General features: G+C 39.4%; 2 protein-coding genes across 2 annotated transcripts in view; one reads left to right on the plus strand and one right to left on the minus strand.

Moving 5' to 3' along the window:
- Positions 1-19,206, minus strand: part of TAFA2 (TAFA chemokine like family member 2) — a 555,918-nt gene that overhangs the window by 170,211 nt on the left and 366,501 nt on the right. The window lies entirely within an intron of this gene.
- The window catches only part of USP15 (ubiquitin specific peptidase 15), a 692,408-nt gene that overhangs the window by 123,869 nt on the left and 549,333 nt on the right, over positions 1-19,206 (plus strand). The window lies entirely within an intron of this gene.

The raw sequence follows: 19,206 nt of genomic DNA on the forward strand, positions 1-19,206 counted from the left end.
AATAATAGCTACCCATAATAAAAATTGAGCAACTACTTTCTGTAGCACCTAATACAATATTATTTCAATTGTTTTTCAGGACGAATTGGGGATGTTGGTATGTCTAACCCCATTTGTAGATGATGATATTTGGAAATTTGCTGAGGTCATGTTTAATGATAGAGTAAAAAGTCAAATCTCAAATAGTCTAAATCTAAAATCTTTATATTAACTACTATATTGCTAAGGGGTAAATGAAATATATAAGATATAATCCATCTGCATTTATTTATGAGGCAGATAAAATATACATCCATCACCCTGTGCCTTCTCAGGTTCGGATCCTATTTTGAACTCTAATCTTGTTTGACCTACATTCTTGCCTTCACTCTACTGCAAGTTTGTGAGGTCACTTCCTGACCTAGGTTGACTCCCCTTCCTCGAGTTCTCTAAGTTATCTTTTCCTTACACCTTCACTTCCAAAATATACTATATCCAAAAGTATGACTCAGTGGTGGCAATGATGGTTGTATAATTTTGAAGAGAAGTCATTCACACCGATAAGTGGATGAAAAAATAAATTGATATATTACTTATATTTAATATGGGTATACATGAACACTTCTTGGTCTGGGGAAGTTGTGCGCGCTGATTCAGATGTTGAGGAGACAGCGCAGTATGACTAAGAACACAGACTTACCCCCGAGTCAGATTGTTTGGATTTGAGTCCAGGCCCTCCTGGTTTTTAATTCTGTCATCTTATGCGAGTTTCTGGATCTCCTGCCTCAGTTTCTTCTTCTCTAATGTGGGATATGTATGTGAAAAGCCTGGCCCAATGGCTGGCATGTATAAGGGCTCAAAAAGAATGAGACCGGAAAGTGTTCAGTCATTTGGATGTTTTGTTCCTTGAGTGCATGAGAGGCCTGTGGAGGGAGATGACTGGAGAGAATTTCAGTGGCCCCAATAGCTGCAAGTCCTCCACGGACCTTGGTCTTGTGACATGTCTAGATAATGTACAAAGGAATAGGTGTTTGATCTTTCAGATTAGATTGCTTGGTTTAAAATCTGGCTTCCTGCCTACTTTCTATATGACTTTGGATAAATTACTTAACTAAGAGTATTTTTATTGTATTTAAAATGAGAAGGGGAGACCTTCAAGATGGTAGAGGAGTAAGATGTGGAGATCACCTTCCTCCCCACAAATACATCAGAAATACAACTATATGTGGAACAACTCCTACAGAACACCTACTGAACGCTGGCAGAAGACCTCAGACTTCCCAAAAGGAAAGAAACTCCCCACGTACCTGGGTAGGGCAAAAGAAAAAAGAAAAAACAGAGACAAAAGAATAGGGACAGGACCTGCCCCTCTGGGAGGGAGGTGTGAAGAAGGAAAAGTTTCCACACACTAGGAAGCCCCTTCGTGGGCGGAGACTGCCGGTGGCGGAGGGCGGAAGCTTCGGAGGGGTGCAGGGGTGCAGAGGGCAAAGCGGAGAGATTCCCGCAAGAGGATCGGTGCCAACCAGCACTCACCAGCCTGACAGGCTTGTCTGCTCACCTGCTGGGATGGGTGGGGGCTGGGAGCTGAGGCTCCAGCTTCGGAGGTCAGATCCCAGGGAGAGGACTGGGGTTGGCTGCGTGAACACAGGCTGAAGGGGGCTACTATGCCGCAGCTAGAAATCAGGGACTCTGGGACAAAGTCTGGAACTGCCTAAGAGGCAAGAGACCATTGTTTTGGGGTGCCCAAGCGGAGGGGATTCAAAGCACTGCCTGAACGAGCTCCAGAGACGGACGTGAGCTGCGCCTATCAGTGGGGACACCAGAGACGGGCATGAAACGCTAAGGCTGCTGCTGCAGCCACCAAGAAGCCTGTGTGCGAGCACAGGTCACTATCCACACCTCCCTCCTGGGAGCCTGTGCAGCCCGCCACTGCCAGGGTCCCATGATCCAGGGACAACTTCCCCAGGAGAACACACGGGGCGCCTAAGGCTGTTGCAACATCATGCCGGCCTCTGCCGCTGCAGGCTTGCCCCACATTCCATGCCCTCCCTCCCTCCGGCCTGAGTGAGGCAGAACCCCCTAATCAGCTGCTACTTTAACCCCATCCTGTCTGAGCGAAGAACAGATGCCCTAAGGCGACCTACACGCAGAGGAAGGGCCAATCCAAAGCTGAACCCCAGAACCTGTGAGAACAAAGAAGAGAAAGGGAAACCTCTCTCAGCAGCCACAAGGAGCAAGAGAATAAATCTCCACAATCAACGTGATGTACCCTGCATCTCTGTAATACCTGAATAGACAATGAATCATCCCAAAATTGAGGCGGTGGCCTTTGTGTGATTTTGTCTGTAGAGCTTTGCTTTTACCATTTGTCCTACGGTTCTGTCTATCCGTTTTTTTTGTTTTTTGTGTTTTTTTAGTATAGTTCTTTAGCTCTTCTTATCATTGGTGGATTGTTTTTTGGTTTGGTTGCTCTCGTCTTTCTTTCTTTTTTTTTTTTACTTTTTAATAATTTTTATTTTTAATTTTAATAACCTTCCTTCCTTCCTCCCTTCCTCCCTCCCTCCCTCCCTCCCTCTCTCTCTCTCTCTCTTTCTTCTCTCTCTCTCTTTCTTTCTTTCTTTCTTTCTTTCTTTCTTTCTCCTTTTTATTCTGAGCTGTGTGGTTGACAGGGTCTTGGTGAGCCCAGCTGGGTGTCAGGCATGTGCTTCTGAGGTGGCAGAGCTGAGTTCAGGACACTAGTCCACCAGAGACTACCCGGCTCGATGGAATATTAAACAGCAAAAGCTCTCCCAGAGATCTCCATCTCAACGGTAAGACCCAACTCCACTCAAAACCAGCAGCCAGAGTGCCGGACACCCTACACCAAACAACTAGCAAGGCAGAACCACAACCCCACCCATTAGCAGAGAGGCTGCCTAAAATCATAATAATGTCACAGACACCACAAAACACACCACTGGACACGGTCATGCCAACCAGAAAGACAAGATCCAGCCTTATCCACCAGAACACAGGCACTAGTCCCCTCCACCAGGAAGCCTACACAACCCACTGAACAAACGTTACCCACTCGGGGCAGACACCAAAAACAACAGGAAATATGAACCTGCAGCCTGTGAAAGGAGACCCCAAACACAGTAAGTGAGGCAAAATGACAAGACATAGAAACACACAGCAGATGAAGGAGCAAAGTAAAAACACACCACACCAAAAAATGAAGAGGAAATAGGCAGCCTACCTGAAAAAAAATTCAGAGTAATGATAGTAAACATGATACAAAATCTTGGAAATAGAAAATACAAGAAACGTTTAACAAGGACCCAGAAGAACTAAGGAGCAAACAAACAATGATGAACAAAACAATTAATGAAATTTAACAATCTCTAGAAGGAATCAATAGCAGAATAACAGAGGCAGAAGAATGGATAAGTGACCTGGAAGATAAAATAGTGGAAATAACTACCTCAGACCAGAAAAAAGAAAAAAGAATGAGAAGAATTGACAACAGCCTCAGAGACCTCTGGGACAACATTAAATGCACCAACATTCGAATTATAGGGGTCCCAGAAGAAGAAGAGAAAAAGAAAGGGACTGAGAAATATTTGAAGAGATTATAGTTGAAAATTTCCCTAATATGGGAAAGGAAATAATCAAGTCTAGAAAGCTCAGAGAATCCCATAGATGATAAATCCAAGGAGAAACACATCAAGACACATATTAATCAAACAGTCAAAAATTAAATACAAGGAAAAAATATTAAAAGCAGCAAGGGAAAAACAACCAATAACATACATGGGAGTCGCCATAATGTTAACAGCTGATCTTTCAGCAGAAACTCTGCAAGTCAGAAGGGAGGGGCAGAACATATTTAAAGAGATGAAAGGGAAAAAACTACAACCAAGATTACTCTGCCCAGCAAGGATCTCATTCAGATTCGACAAGGAAATCAAAACCTTTACAAAACAAGAAAAATCTTAGAGAATTCAGCACCACAAAACAGCTTTACAACAAATGCTAAAGGAACTTCTCCAGGCAGGAAACATAAGAGTAGGAAAAGACCTACAAAAATAAAACCCACAACAATTGAGAAAATGGTAATAGGAACATACATATTGATAATTACCTTAAATGGAAATGGATTAAATGATCCAACCAAAAGACATAGACTGGCTGGATGGACACAGAAACAAGACCCATATATATGCTGTCTACAAGAGACCCACTTCAGACCTAGGGACACATACAGACTGAAAGTTAGGGGGTGGAAAAAGATATTCCATACAAATGGAGATCACAAGAAAGCAAGAGTAGCAATTCTCATATCCGACAAAATAGACTTTAAAGACTATTACAAGAGACAAAGAAGGACACTACATAATGATCAAGGGATCGATCCAAGAAGATATAACACTTGTAAATATTTATGCACTCAACATAGGAGCACCTCGATACATAAGGCAAATGCTAACAGCCATAAAAGGGAAAATCGACAGTAACACAATCATAGTAGGGGACTTTAACCAATGGACAGATCATCCAAAATGAAAATAAATAAGGAAACACAAGCTTTAAATGATACATTAAACAAGATGGACTTAATTGATATTTATAGGACATTCCATCCGAAAAAAACCAGAATACACATTCTTCACAAGTGCTCATGTAATATTTTCCAGGATAGATCATATCTAGGGTCACAAATCAAGTCTTGGTAAATTTAAGAAAATTGAAATCATATCAAGTAACTTTTCTGACCACAACACTATGAGACTAGATATCAATTACAGGAAAACATCTGTAAAAAGTACAAACACCTGGAGGCTAAACAATACACCACTGAATAACGAAGAGATCACTGAAGAACTCACAGAGGAAATAAAAAAATACCTAGAAACAAATGACAATGGAGAAACAACGACCCAAAACCTATGGGATGCAGCAAAAGCAGTTCTAAGAGGGAAGTTTACAACAATACAATCCTACCTCGAGACACAAGAAAAATCTCAAATAAACAACCTAACCTTACACCTAAAGCAGTTAGAGAAATAAGAACAAAAACAAATCCCAAAGTTAGCAGAAGGAAAGAAATCATAAAGATCAGATCAGAAAGAAAAGAAATGAAGGAAATGATAGCAAAGATCAATAAAACTAAAAGCTGGTTCTTTGAGAAGAGAAACAAAATTGATAAACCATTAGCCAGACTTATCAAGAAAAAAAGGGAAAATACTCAAATAGATAGAAATAGAAATGAAAAAGCAGAAGTAACAACTGACACTGCAGAAATACAAAGCATCATGAGAGATTACTATAAGCAACTCTATGCCAATAAAATGGACAACCTGGAAGAAATGGACAAATTCTTAGAAAAGCACAACCTTCTGAGGCAGAACCAGGAAGAAATAGAAAATATAAACAGGTCAATCACAAGCACTGAAATTGAAACTGTGATTTAAAAACTTCCAACAAACAAAATCCCAGGACTAGATTGCTTCACAGGCAAGTTCTATCAAACATTTAGAGAAGAGCTAACACCTATCCTTCTCAAACTCTTCCAAAATATAGCAGAGGGAGGAACACTCCCAAACTCATTTTATGATGCCACCATCACCCTGATACTAAAACCAGACAAAGATGTCACAAAGAAAACTACAGGCCAATATCACTGATGAACACAGATGCAAAAATCCTCAACAAATTACTAGCAAACAGAATCCAACAGCACATGAAAAGGATCATATACCATGATAAAGTGGGGTATGTCCCAGGAATGCAAGGATTCTTCATTATACACAAATCAATCAATGTGATAAACCATATTAACAAATTGAAGGAGAAAAACCATATGATCATCTCAATGATGCAGAAAATGCTTTTGACAAAACTCAGCACCAACTTATAATAAAATCCCTGCAGAAAGTAGGCATAGAGGGAACTTACCTCAACAAAATAAAGGTCATATATGACAAACCCAAAGCCAAAATCATTCTCAATGGTGAAAAACTGAAACCATTTCCTCTAAGATCAGGAACAAGACAAGGTTGTCCACTCTCACTACTATTATTGGAAGTTTTAGCCACAGCAATCAGAGAAGAATAAGAAGTAAAAGGATTCCAAATCGGAAAAGAAGTAAAGCTGTCACTCTTTGCAGATGACAGGACACTATACATACAGAATCCTAAAGATGGCACCAGAAAACTGTTAGAGCTAATCAATGAATTTGGTAAAGTAGCAGGATACAAAATTAATGCACAGAAATCTCTTGCAGTCCTATCCACTAATGATGAAAAATCTGAAAGAGAAATTAAGGAAATACTTCCATTTACCATTGCAACAAAAAGAATAAAATACCTAGGAATAAACCTACCTAAGGAGACAAAAGACTTATATGCAGAAAACTATAAAATACTAATGAAAGAAATTAAAGATGATACAAAGATGGAGAGATATACCATGTTCTTGGATTGGAAGAATCAACATTGTGAAAATGACTCTACTACCCAAAGCAATCTACAGATTCAATGCAATCCCTATCAAACTACCAAGGGCATTTTTCACAGAACTAGAACAAAAAGCTTCACAATTTGTATGGAAACACAAAAGACCCCGAATAACCAAAGCAATCTTGAGAACGAAAAATGGAGCTGGAGGAATCAGGCTCCCTGACTTCAGACTGTACTACAAAGCTACAATAATCAAGACAGTATGGAACTGGCACAAAAACAGAAATATAGATCAATGGAACAGGATAGAAAGCCCAGAGGTAAACCCACCCACATATGGTCACCTTATTTTTGATAAAGGAGGCAAGAATATACAATGGAGAAAAGACAGCCTCTTCAATAAGTGGTGTTGGGAAATCTGGACAGCTACATGTAAAAGAATGAAATTAGAACACTCCCTAACACCATACACAAAAATAAACTCAAAATGGATTAAAGACCTAAATGTAAGGCCAGACACTCTAAAACTCTTAGAGGAAAACATAGGCAGAACACTCTATGACATAAATCACAGCAAGATCCTTTTTGACCCACCTCCTAGAGAAAGGGAAATAAAAACAAAAATAAACAAATAAACCTAATGAAAGTCCAAAGCTTTTGTACAACAAAGGAAAACATAAACAAGATGAAAATACAACCTCAGAATGGGAGAAAATATTTGCAAATGAAGCAACTGACAAGGGATTAATCTCCAAAATTTACAAGCAGTTCATGCAGCTCAATATCAAAAAATCAAAAAACACAATCCAAAAATGGGCAGAAGACCTAAATAGACATTTCTCCAAAGAAGATATACAGATTGCCAAGAAACACATGAAAGGATGCTCAACATCACTAATCATTAGAGAAATGCAAATCAAAACGACAATGAGGTATCACCTCACACCAGTCAGAATGGCCGTCAACAAAAAATCTACAAACAATAAATGCTGGAGAGGGTGTGGAGAAAAGGGAACCCTCCTGTCCTGTTGGTGGAATGTAAATTGATACAGCCACTATGGAGAACAGTATGGAGGTTCCTAAAAAATCTAAAAATAGAACTTCCATATGACCCAGCACCCACTACTGGGCATATACCCTGAGAAAACCATAATTCAAAAAGCGTTATGTACCACAATGTTCATTGCAGCTCTATTTACAATAGCCAGGACATGGAAGCAACCTAAGTGTCCACTGACAGATGAATGGATAAAGAAGATGTGGCACATATATACAATGGAATATTACTCAGCCATAAAAAGAAACGAAATTGAATTATTTTAGTGAGATGGATGGACCTAGAGTCTGTCATACAGAGTGAAGTAAGTCAGAAAGAGAAAAACAAATGCCGTATGCTAACACATATATATGGTATCTTAAAAAAAAAGAAAAGTTTCTGAAGAACCTAGGGGCAGGGCAGGAATAAAGACGTAGACATAGAGAATGGACCTGAGGACACGGGGAGGGAGAAGGGTAAGCTGGATGAAGTGAGAGAGTGGCATGGACATATATATACTACCAAATGTAAAATAGATAGCTAGTGGGGAGCAGCTGCATAGCACAGGGCGATCAGCTTGGTGCTTTGTGACCACCTAGAGAGGTGGAATAGGGAGGGTGGGAGGGAGATGCAAGGGGGAGGAGATATGGGTATATATGTATATGTATAGCTGATTAACTTTGTTATAAAGCAGAAACTAGAAAAAATAAATTCTGCAACCAAAAACAAAAAAAAAGAGAATAACAACAATATCTACCTCATAGTGTTGTTTGTATGAAAACTAAATGAGATAGTTCATGAAAAGAATTAACACTATGCATAGAAGATAATAAATGCTCAATAAGTATTAACCATTACTATGGTCATTACTTGATTAGACCAGCATTTTCCTAATCTGTGCATTCTGTGAGGCATCACTTTCACAGAATATCAATACAGTATTAGTGAAAAACAAAGGGGGCAAATAGATTTGCAAAATTCTGGGTTCAACAAACTTAAACAGATTTTTTCTTTTTTTTAACCAGAGGCATATCTGAGTGTGCAGCATTTTCCAGAAACCTTTCTTCACAGTGTAATACAGGATACTTATGTCCTCAGGAAGTGTCTTAAAGAAATAATCTGGTTTATTATTCACTCTCAGTAAACCAAATGCCCATTTAAAATCTTCCATTCTATTGCCTTTGTGTTTGTTTTGCGGAGGGGCACTCTTACTAATAGCTTTGTTATGAGCTCCTACTTTTCTCACATTTTTGCAGCCATCCTGCCTCCTCTTCTACATCCAATCCCTGTGACTATATTGGACTGCATATCCTATAACAGAATGAACAGTTTAGCAAAATTCATCTGACAAGAAGAGCTGCTTAGCATAATTCTTGATAATACGTTTCCCATAGCAAACGGCCTCTGCTACAAGGTCAATGACCCATTGTATTTTCCATACCATTGTCCACCCACCAAATGGGATGACAGAACTGACAGCTGGTCAAACTGGTAACTAGACATATGGAAACAGAAACACCACAAAGTCACCAGGTTGTCAAACTAAAAAAGGAAGGAGAATGCCGGTCAACATTTGGAAGTCTGTAAAGACCCCTGTCTTCCCTCTCATACCACCCCCACACCAGTCCAGTCAATTACCATGTTCTGTCAATACTATTTCCTGAATATCTGTTAATCTTACACACTTATTTCCATATCTACTGCAATACTGCAATTCGGACCACCAAAATTTCTCATGGGCAACACACAGCTTCCTAACTGGACTTCCTGCTGCCAATATTGCCATCCTCTGGAATTGAAGGCAGGGTCTGTGTCTGCTTTTTCCATGACTCTATTTGCCATATGTAGTACTTAGTAAGTGCCTGATAAATACTGTTGACTGAGTGTAATGCATTTTTCTATGCTGTAGTCAAACATGTAACTATGATCATGAGACACCCTTCATATGATTATAACCTTCACATGATTCCCTTCTATTTTGAAAAAAAAAAAAAAGAAGAAGAAGAAGGCCATAATCCTTAGCAGGGTTACACAAAACTTGTGTTGGTATCAGGGAAAAAAACAAAAAAACCTTTCTCTTTACATCTCCAATCTTATTTTACTCCATTCTTCTCCATCTCTCTCTCCACATACACTCATAGTCAGCATTTTAACTCTACGAAATTTCTTCCAGGGCTTCCAGCTAAATCGCACCTCCTTGTCACCTGAAACATATTAGCCACCCACCCCTCACCCCATCCACTCTTCAAAATTCTAACTTCTATTCATTGGTCAGGGTGCAGGTTAGAATTCCTCCTATAGGATTTGGGCAAGACCTCGTTAAGTGCCCTACTTTTACATACTAGGCACTTGCCACATGTAATATAATTTTCTATTTACTTATCTCCATCCTTCACTGTCATATAAGATTCCTAAAGATAGGGACTGTGTGCCACACATTTGGAAATACCTAGGGCATGGCCCAAGTTTCAGCTCAATAACTAGCAAATGAGTATTTGCTGAACGCTGGTCATGTCATGTGGTAGACCCAAATATACTGTGTACTTGTCAACATGAGCAGGAAGAAAGTATGTGTCACTATTTTAGGATAAAACTAGGAAGGGACACACAGGAAGAAGAAAGTGGGAAAGGGGTAGGAGGGAGGAAGAAAAGAAAGGGCACCGTGGACAAGAAGAAAAAGAGAAGGGAGAAATCCAATCTGTAATGTGATTTATTCTAACTGATTTTTAAATAACAACCAAGTTTGAGCAAACTGAAGTATAATAGGGCAATGAAGGAATTTGGACAAAGGGGCATCACCAAAGAAGAAAACCCAAAAGAAAAAAAGCTGAATGATACACTTTTTCTGGACTTTGTACAAGAGCACAGAAGTAGGGGGCATTCACTTCTCATTCAATGTGCTGAACACCAGGTATCAGTTTAAAAACTTCCACCACAGTCAAGGGCCGAAAGCACTTTCAGAATTGTCACATTTATCTGTTTAAAAAAAAAAAGCAAAATTTAAGTGAATTTTATAACAGCAAAAGCTGACGGAAGAAGAAACTGGAAACTGAAGGATAAATTCAGAGAGGATGAAACTTTGAAATTGCTCCCCAAGCAGCAGCAGCTGGCAAGACAAGGGAAACAGGATAATTCAGAAATGGTAACCTTGACAGTGAAAGATGTTGAAGTGAAAAGTTGTCAAAGTAGAGGACTGACAATTAAATCTCCAGACTTTCTTCTGCTCTTCTCTTCTGTATTACATGTTTCAGTTTTATTCACTGAGATGTAGGTGTTTGAATGGTGTTAAAACCCTTTGCCTCCCCACTGATATTAAAAGTGCACTTAATTATAAATAAGCAAGAGCTGAAAAACTGTTATGCTGCTAGAAAAATCACTTCCCTGTAAAAAAAGAAGGTAAGTTTAACTGATCTAGAGAAGAGAAGATGGAAGGGGAAAAAAGGTGGGAAAGGCTTATATACAAAGGAGATAAAAGCTGCGGCCCAGAATCCAACCACCTGGCCTCACCTAGAGCTTAAGGCACTTCTGTGGCAATACATAACAAAAGTCTTTTTTAGGACATTTCTCTACGTTGGTCTAACATTCATACCCACCTAGTATTAACTAATTACAATGACATGAACTTTAATTGCCAAATCTAGTACAGGAATTTAACCTTGAGGTAGCATTCTCCAGCTGATAAGTCAAGTTCCTTCTCTCCTGATAGGGACCAGAATGAGACTTAAAGAACGTAAATCAGATAATACTGCACCCCACTCCTTGATGAAAACCTCAGAATTTACCTACCTATTAAAATGAGATTAAAAATCTAAATTTCTCATTGGAGAGAAAGCTCAGCATCTCCCCCCTCAACCTCTCTGACCTCACTTCACAGCCCTGTTCCCCTCTTTCCCTACACTTCAGCCACACTGGCCTTCCCTCTGCTCCTCTGTCAGAGGACATGACCACCGGTTGACCCTCAAGCTGTACCCAGGCAGTCTGAGGCTCCTCACTCCCTCCCCTGTCCTTGGAATGTACATTCTGCCCACCGTGCCCATAGTGGGAGCTGTTCCAAGGATGTAGCCTTGAGAGTAATGTGTTGCTGAGACCAGCTGGACTGAATACGTGACTGAACCCCAGTAAAACCTCTTAAGATCTGCTGGGCAGGTGTGGAGATCTACTCATCCTCTAGCACCCAAGACAAGCTTGTAAGTTCTCTTGCTTGTTAAATGTGCCACCTAGCAATCTGCAGTGGTCTCTCTTTCTTGGGTCTCTCCTTGCCCTCCAAATATTGGAGCCGGTTTCAGATTTCACCCTGGAAGCTCCAAGGGTGCAAACCAATGCCCTGTGCCAAGCTTGTTCTAGACCTCACATTAAATGTTAGCTCTGCCTTGAAGGCTCTCCCTCTAGTCTTTGCACGGTCAATTTCAGTTCATGACCACCTCCACAGAGAGCACCTCCTGAGCATCTTGCCCTTCAGAGTCCAGAGACACCCACCCCAGTCTCTCTTGCTCCCAATGTTCTGTAGTGCAGATCTTCCTCAACTTACAATGGGGTTACATCCAGATAAACCCATTGTAAGTTGAAAATGCTTTGATACACCTAACCTACAAAACATCATAGCTCAGCCTAGTCTACCTTAAACATGCTCAGAATGCTTACATTAGCCTACAGTTGGGCAAAACCATCTAACGTAAAGCCTATTTTATAATGAAGTGTTGAATATCTCATTAATTCATTGAATGCTGTACTGAAAATGAAAAACAGAATGGTTGTATGGGTGCAGAATGGTTCTAAGTGCAGAAGTTGTTTACCCTTGGGATCACCTAGCTGAAGGAAGCTGCAGTTCACCCAGTATACTGTTCGCCCTGATACTGTTGCCCAGTATCAGGAGCAAGTATTGTACCATATACTGCTAGCCTGGTTAAAGATCAAAATTCAAAGTATAGGTTCTACCGAATGTGTATAACTTTCCCACTATGGTAAGTTAAACCATTGTAAATTGGGAACCATCTGTATTTTCTTCATTTATTATAATCTGAAATTATCTTATTCACTTATTTATATATTTGAGGTATTTATTTTCTTTTTCTCCCATTAAAATGTTATTTCTCTGAAGCAAGATCCTCTCTCTTTTTTTTTTTTTTTGCCACACCATGCAGAACTTCCCCAACCAGGGATCGAACCTGTGCCCCCTGCATTGGAAGCATGGACTCTTAACCACTGGACCACCAGGGAAGTCTAAGATCCTCTCTATTAGTCACTGCTCCAGCACACAGAACAATACCTACATCACAGAACATCAATGTATGTTTGATGAAGGAATGAGTGCATTGATTTTAGAATCAGAACAAATGAATCCTTTTTAATGAAGAAGTTTTTATTACTTCTTCTATTTTAAACAGCTAAATGTCAGCTACACTAAGAAGCTAAGAATGCCAATGGAAAGAACAGTGTACATACTGGTTGAGTGGTACAAAATGAAGTGAGGAGAGTGGGAGATGAAAACGAAAGCAGACTAAATTACTAATCTTTCAAGAGACATGCTGAGAAGGGAAGTAAAGATAAAATGGTAGCAAAAGAGACAGACTGGAACAGGTGATGGGAAAGAGCTAGAAGGAAGAGATAAGTTAAAAATACCAATGTCAGGGTAGACTAAGAAGACTAAAAGTTTTTGTAAACTTCTATGCTCTACAAATATGTTATTATTACAATATTATTATTATTACCATAAGTTATTATTACTTTTAATTTCACTATTTTATTTATTTTTGAGTTTTTGAATTTTATTTACTTTTTTATACAGCAGGTTCTTATTAGTCATCAATTTTATACACATCAGTGTATACATGTCATACCCAATTGCCCAATTCATCACACCACCACCACCACCTCCCTGCTGCTTTCCAGCCTTGGTGTCCATACGTTTGTTCTCTACATCTCTGTCTCAATTTCTGCCCTGCAAACTGGTTCATCTGTACTATTTTTCTAGATTTCCATTTTTATCGAATGCTTTAATATATGATATGTGTTTTTCTCTTTCTGACTTACTTCACTCTATATAACAGTCTCTAGATCCATCCATGTCTCAACAAATGACCCAATTTCGATCCTTTTTATGGCTGAGTCATATTCCGTTGTATATATGTACTACATCTTCTCTATCCATCCGTCTGTCGATGGGCATTTAGATTGTTGCCATGACCTGGCTATTGTAAACAGTGCTGCAATGAACATTGGGGTGCATGTGTCTTTTTGAATTATGGTTTTCTCTGGGTATATGCCCAGTAGTGGGATTGCTGGATCATATGGTAATTCTACTTTCAGTTTTTTAAGGAACCTCCATACTGTTCTCCATAGTGGCTGTACTAATTCACATTCCCACCAGCAGTGCAAGAGGGTTCCCTTTTCTCCACACCCTCTCCAGCACTGGTTGTTTGTAGATTTTCTGATGATGCCCATTCTAACTGGTGTGAGGTGATACCTCATTGTCGTTTTGATTTGCATTTCTCTAATAATTAGTGATGTTGAGCAGCTTTTCATGTGCTTCTTGGCCATCTGTATGTCTTCTTTGGAGAAATGCCTATTTAGGTCTTCTGCCTATTTTTGGATTGGGTTGTTTGCTTTTCCAATATTGAGCTGCATGAGCTGTTTATATATTTTGGAGATTAATCGATTGTCCGTTGATTCGTTTGCAAATATTTTCTCCCATTCTGAAGGTTGTCTTTTTGTATTGTTTATGGTTTCCTTTGCTGTGCAAAAGCTTTGAAGTTTCATTAGGTCCCATTTGTTTATTTTTGGTTTTATTTCCATTACTCTAGGAGATGGATCAAAAAAGATCTTGCTGTGATTTATGTCAAAGGGTGTTCTTCCTATGTTTTCCTCTAAGAGTTTTATAGTGTCCGGTCTTACATTTAGGTCCCTAATCCATTTTGAGTTTATTTTTATGTATGGTGTTAGGGAGTGTTCTAATTTCATTCTTTTCCATGTAGCTGTCCAGTTTTCCCAGCACCATTTATTGAAGAGACTGTCCTCTCTCCATTGTATATCCTTGCCTCCTTTGCCATAGATTAGTTGACCATAGGTGCGTGGGCTTATCTCTGGGCTTTCTATCTTGTTCCATTGATCTATATTTCTGTTTTTGTGCCAGTACAATATTGTCTTGATTACTATAGCTTTGTAGTATAGTCTGAAGTCAGGAATTCTGATTCCTCCAGCTCCGTTTTTTTCCCCTCAAGACTGCTTTGGCTATTCGGGGTCTTTGGTATCTCCATACAAATTTTAAGATTTTTTGTTCTAGTTCTGTAAAAAATGCCATTGGTAATTTGATAGGGATTGTATTGAATCTGTAGATTGCTTTGGGTAGTGTAGTCATTTTCACAATATTGATTCTTCCAATCCAAGAACATGGTATATCTCTCAATCTGTTGGTGTCATCTTTAATTTCTTTCATCAGTGTCTTATAGTTTTCTGCATACAGGTCTCTTTCTCCCTAGGTAGGTTTATTCCTAGGTATTTTATTCTTTTTGTTGCAGTGGTAAATGGGAGTGTTTCCTTAATTTCTCTTTCAGATTTTTCATCATTAGTGTATAGGAATGCCAGAGATTTCTGTGCATTAATTTTGTATGCTGCTACTTAACCAAAATCATTGATGAGCTCTAGTAGTTTTCTGGTGGTGTCTTTAGGATTCTCTATGTATAGTATCATGTCATCGGCAAACAGTGACACTTTTACTTCTTCTTTTCCAATTTGTATTCCTTTTATTTCTTTTTCTCCTCTAATTGCCATGGCTAAGACTTCCAAAACTATGTTGAATAAGAGTGGTGAGAGTGGACATCCTTGTCTTGTTCCTGATTTTAGAGGAAATGCTTTCAGTTTTTCACCATTGAGAATGATGTTTGTTGTGGGTTTGTCGCATATGGCCTTTATTATGTTGAGATAGGTTCCCTCAATGTCCACTTTCTGGAGAGTTTTTATGATAAATGGGTGTTGAATTTTGTCGAAAGCTTTTTCTGCAACTATTGAGATGATCATATGGTTTTTCTTCTTCAGTTTGTTAATATGGTGTATCACATTGATTGATCTGCGTATATTGAAGAATCCTTGCATCCCTGGGATAAATCCCACTTGATCATGGTTTATGATCCTTTTAATGTGTTGTTGGATTCTGTTTGTTAGTATTTTGTTGAGGATTTTTGCATCTATATTCATCAGTGATATTGGTCTGTAATTTTCTTTTTTTTGTAGTATCTTTGTCTGGTTTTGGTATCAGGGTGATGGTGGCCTCATAGAATTAGTTTGGGAGTGTTGCTTCTTCTGCTTTTTTGGAAGAGTTTGAGAAGGATGGGTGTTAGCTCTTCTCTAAATGTTTGATAGAATTCACCTGTGAAGCCATCTGGTCCTGGACTTTTGTTTGTTGGAAGATTTTTAATCACAGTTTCAATTTCATTACTTGTGATTGGTCTGTTTATATTTTCTATTTCTTCCTGGTTCAGTCTTAGAAGGTATACCATTCTAAAAATGTGTCCATTTCTTCCAGGTTGTCCATTTTATAGGCATAGAGTTGCTTGTAGTTCTCTCTTAGGATGCTTTGTACTTCTGCAGTGCCTGTTGTAACTTCTTTTTCATTTCTAATTTTATTGATTTGAGTCCTCTCCCTCTTTTTCTTGATGAGACTGGCTAATGTTTATTTAATTTTGTTTATCTTCTCAGAGAACCAACTTTTAGTTTTATTTATCTTTGCTATTGTTTTCTTTGTTTCTATTTCATTTATTTCTGCTCTGAGCTTGTTGATTTCTTTCCTTCTGCTAAGTTTGGGCTTTGTTCTTCTTTCTCTAGCTCCTTTAGGTGTAAGATTAGATTGTTTATTTGAGATTTTTCTTGTTTCTTGAGGTAGGCTTGTATAGCTATAAACTTCCATCTTAGAACTGCTTTTGCTGCATCCCATAGGTTTTGGATCATCGTGTTTTGTCATTTGTTTGTAGGTATTTTTTGATTTCCTCTTTGATTTCTTCAGTGACCTCTTGGTTATTTAGCAATGTATTGTTTAGCCTCCATGTGTTTGTACTTTTTACAGATTTTTTCTGTAATTGGTATCTAGTCTCATAGCATTGTGGTTAGAAAAGATGCTTTATATGAGTTCAATTTTCTTAAATTTACTGACGCTTGAATGGTGAACCAAGATGTGATCTATCCTGGAGAATACTCCATGCCCAATTGAGAAGAAAGTGTAATTTGCTGTTTTTGGATGGAAGGTCCTAAAAATATCAATTAAATCTATCTGGTCTATTGTGTCATTTAAAGCTTGTGTTTCCTTATTTATTTTCATTTTGGATGATCTGTCCATTGGTGTAAGTGAGGTGTTAAAGTCCCCCACTATTATTGTGTTACTGTCAATTTCCTCTTTTATAGCTGTTAGCAGTTGCCTCATGTACTGAGGTGCTCCTGTGTTAGGTGCGTATATATCTATAATTGTTATACCTTCTTCTTGGATTGATCCCTTGATCATTACGTAGTGTCCTTCCTTGTCTCTTGTAACATTATTTTAAAGTCTATTTTGTCTGATATGAGTATTGCTACTCCAGCTACCTTTTGATTTCCATTTGAATGGAATGTCTTTTTCCATCCCCTCACTTTCAGTCTGTATGTGTCCCTAGCTCTGAAGTGGGTCTGTTATAGACAGCATATATATGGGTCTTGTTTTTGTATCCATTCAGCAAGCCTGTGTCATGTGGTTGGAGCATTTAATCCATTCACGTTTAAGGTAATTATCGATATGTATGTCCTTATTACCATTTTCTTAATTGTTTTGGGTTTGTTTCTGTAGGTCCTTTTCTTCTCTTGTGTTTCCCACTTAGAGAAGTTCCTTTAGCATTTGTTGTAGAGCTGGTTTTGTGGGGCTGAATTATCTTAGCTTTTGCTTGTCTGTAAAGCTTTTGATTTCTCCATGTACCTGAATGAGATCCTTGCTGGGTACAGTAATCTTGTTTGTAGATTCTTCCCTTTCATCACTTTAAGTATATCATGCCACTCCCTTCTGGCTTGTAGAGTTTCTGCTGAGAAATCAGCTGTTAACCTTATGGGAGTTCCCTTGTATGTTATTTGTCATTTTTCACTTGCTGCTGTCAATAATTTTTCTTTAATTTTTGCCAATTTGATTACTATGTGTCTCGGCATGTTTCTCCTTGTGTTTATCCTGTATGGGACTCACTGCACTTCCTGGACTTGGGTGGCTATTTCCTTTCCCATGTTAGGGAAGTTTTTTACTATAATCTCTTCAAATATTTTCTCTGCTCCTTTCTCTCTCTCTTCTCCTTCTGGAACCCCTATAATGTGAATGTTGTTGCGTTTAGCGTTGTCCCAGAGGTCTCTTAGGCTGTCTTCATTTCTTTTCATTCTTTTTCTTTATTCTGTTCTGCAGCAGTGAATTCCACCATTCTGTCTTCCAGGTCACTTATCCGTTCTTCTGCCTCAGTTATTCTGCTATTGATTCCTGCTGGTGTATTTTTCATTTCAGTTATTGTATTGTTCATCTCTGTTTGTTCTTTAATTCTTCTAGGTCTTTGTTAAACATTTCTTGCATCTTCTCGATCTTTGCCTCCATTCTTTTTCTGAGGTCCTGGATCATCTTCACTATCATTATTCTGAATTGCTTTTCTGGAAGGTTGCCTATCTCCATTTCATTTAGTTGTTTTTCTGGGGTTTTATCTTATTCCTTCATCTGTTACATAGCCCTGTGCCTTTTCATCTTGTCTATCTTTCTGTGAATGTGGTTTTTGTTCCACAGGCTGCAGGATTGCAGTTCTTCTTGCTTCTGCTGTCTGCCTTCTAGTGGATGAGGCTAAGAGGCTTGTGCAAGTTTCTTGATGGGAGGGACAGGTGGTGGGTAGAGCTGGCTGTTGCTCTGATGGGCAGAGCTCAGTAAAACTTTAATCCACTTGACTGCTGATGGGTGGGGCTAGGTTCCCTCCTTGTTGGTGGTTTGGCCTGAGGCAACCCAACTCTGGAGACTACCTGGGCTCTTTGGTGGGGCTAATGGCAGACTCTGCGAGGGCTCATGCCAAGGAGTACATCCCAGAACTTCTGCTGCCAGTGTCCTTGTCCCCATGGTGAGCCACAGCCATCCCCCACCTCTATAGGAGACCCTCCAACACTAGCAGGTAGGTCTGGTTGAGTCTCCCCTGGTGTCACTGCTCCTTCCCCTGTGTCCTGATGCGCACACTACTTTGTGTGTGCCCTCCAAGAGTGGAGTCTCTGTTTCCCCCAGTCCTGTCAAAGTCCTGCAATCAAATCCCACTAGCCTTCAAAGTCTGATTCTCTAGGAAGTCCTCCTCCCATTGCTGTACCCCCAGGTTGAGAAGCCTGATGTGGGGCTCAGAAACTTCACTCCAGTAGTTGGACTTCTGTGGTATGTGTTCTCCAGTTTGTGAGTCACCCACCGCAGTTATGGGATTTGATTTTACTGTGATTGCACCCCTCCTACCATCTCATTGTGGCTTCTCCTTTGTCTTTGGATGTGGGGTATATTTTTTGGTGAGTTCCAGTGTCTTCCTGTCGATGATTGTCCAGCAGTTAGCTGTGATTCTGGTGTTCTCACAAGAGGGAGTAAGAGTACGTCCTTCTACTCCGCCATCTTGGTTCAGGAACCCTCAGTGAAAGGTTCATTTCTTTAAGCCGTGGTTTTCAAACTTGAGCGTGCATCATTTGATCACCTGGAAGGCTTGGACCCCAGTCCCAGGGCTTCTGACTCAGGAGGTCTGGAGTGGAACCCAA

This window comes from Orcinus orca, chromosome 11 (assembly GCF_937001465.1).
Source record: "Orcinus orca chromosome 11, mOrcOrc1.1, whole genome shotgun sequence".
NCBI classification, from domain to species: domain Eukaryota; kingdom Metazoa; phylum Chordata; class Mammalia; order Artiodactyla; family Delphinidae; genus Orcinus; species Orcinus orca.